The sequence below is a fragment of the Lipotes vexillifer genome, unplaced genomic scaffold (assembly GCF_000442215.2).
Source record: "Lipotes vexillifer unplaced genomic scaffold, Lipotes_vexillifer_v1.1 scaffold213, whole genome shotgun sequence".
Classification (NCBI taxonomy): Eukaryota; Metazoa; Chordata; class Mammalia; order Artiodactyla; family Lipotidae; genus Lipotes; species Lipotes vexillifer.
The window spans coordinates 3,756,914-3,758,739 of record NW_006780610.1 but is presented as its reverse complement, the minus strand read 5'-3'; positions in this window follow the sequence as shown (position 1 = coordinate 3,758,739).

The following is a 1,826-nucleotide window of genomic DNA, read 5'->3' as shown; positions in this document are numbered from 1 at the left end:
TAATCCCCCTCCGCCCGCCCCAGGGGACTGGCGAGGAGCGCAGCGGCCGGATTCCCAGGCATCAGCGAGAGGAGGAGCAATCCTCGCAGAGTTCACCCAGCGCTGAGGAAGCGAAAGGAAACGTGGAGCACGACCTCTATCTAGTGAAGGTCATTTACGTGCTAGCTGAGGGTTTAAGGCATTGATGCTGGGAAGGGCTGGGGCCCTCCAGGATGAGGGAGGCGGCTGTCGAGCGCCACCATCTGGACTGAACTTGAGCGGAGAAAGCTCCACCCACCCTGTGGCTTTTCAGAGCTCTTTTCTTGGGGGACGCAACCCCTATCCTCTGGAGGCTATAGTAGCCGGAGAAACCTTGAGAATGAATGTGAGTCCTGCATGGGCTGGATGTCTGTGCATCTTTATATATATTCCACCCCTCTTCAGCCAACAGTTACTGGGTGCCATGTTCTGTGCTGAGGATACCTGGGTGAATCACACTGTCTCTACCACAATCCATACCTCTCTGAGCACCAAATAGAATGAAAATTTCTGGCAACATGGAGCACTGGTCATTTACAAGACACTTTCATATGTCACTTCTGTGTGTGTGTGTGTGTGTGTGTGTGTGTGTGTGGTATGTGTACAAGCACACTTGCTCGCTCACAGACACAGTCGCTGGACAGCAGCAATAGGAATAGTGACTGGGAGGGATTGAGCTCCTTTGCCCATAGAAAGAAAGGTCATCAGGAGCGACTGAGGCTCGGACACCGCAGAAGACTGAAGCTCGCTGAGGAAGCAGAAGGAGATGTGGCATCCTGCTAGCCCTTGAATGCATGCGGAGGCTCTGAAATCAGATCTACCTGAAGAAGGGCTCCTACACTCCCACCTCCTTCCCGTCTTTATTCTCCGCACGCTCGATTTTCCCCTCCCCCTTCCCCCAGCGCTGGGAGACGGTATTTTTAGAAGCTGCTTGGAGACCCAGGACTCCTTTCATTTCAAAAGGAGTCCTCACTCAACCACCCCTCATCCCTCTCTTCAAAACGGGGTCCCTTCCTCTTTGGAGTCTCTAAGCCTCCAGCCATGGTTTCTTCAGTCCCTGAGCTCCAGGGACTTCAGCCCAGAGGTTCTGACCATTTGCTAAAACAAAATGCAGACTCCCTATGATTCTCACAAGGATCATTCAGAAGGCAAACAGATGAGGGAAATTATCTGGGGAAAACCACATAGGATGGTCTGGTTCCCATCCTCTCCTACAACACACACCTACCTGCAGGTACCTCGGGGAAATCACCAGATTGAGACCCTAGGAATAAGGGAAAGAAGAGGAAAAGAAGGAGTGAAATAAACCTTCTCTTTCTTCGTTTGGACAATTCATTTATAATAAAAGCAGAACGGAGAAGCCCCAGTGTATGCGGCTATATGCAAATCAGCCGGATCTTAATAAGAGTTGCTCCAAGGCAACTCTACTCTCACCAGGAGGCTGCGGAATAGACACCTCAGTGTAGAAATTCAGGAGGGCTTTAGATGGAAACTAAACTGTGGTTTCTTGCCAACTTTAAGTGCTAGGGGTCAGTCAACCAGGGACCAGGTTAGATTCCTCCCTGGAATAGCAAGCGCGGGGCTGGGGGTGGTGGTGGTGGGGCTGCAGGGGGTTCTGACCTTGGTGCTTAATTATGAGCCCGAGGGCCAGCGGCAGTCTTGTTTCTGTCCGTGGTGCTGAACCTACCAGGGTCTGGAGCCTCCATTTTCAACCGGACCTGGGACTTCTCTGCTGCTGCGCTCTGATTCTCAGCCCCGGTCTCTCTGCCTGCCCCTCTAGCCTATAACCAAGATCCAAATATTCGAGT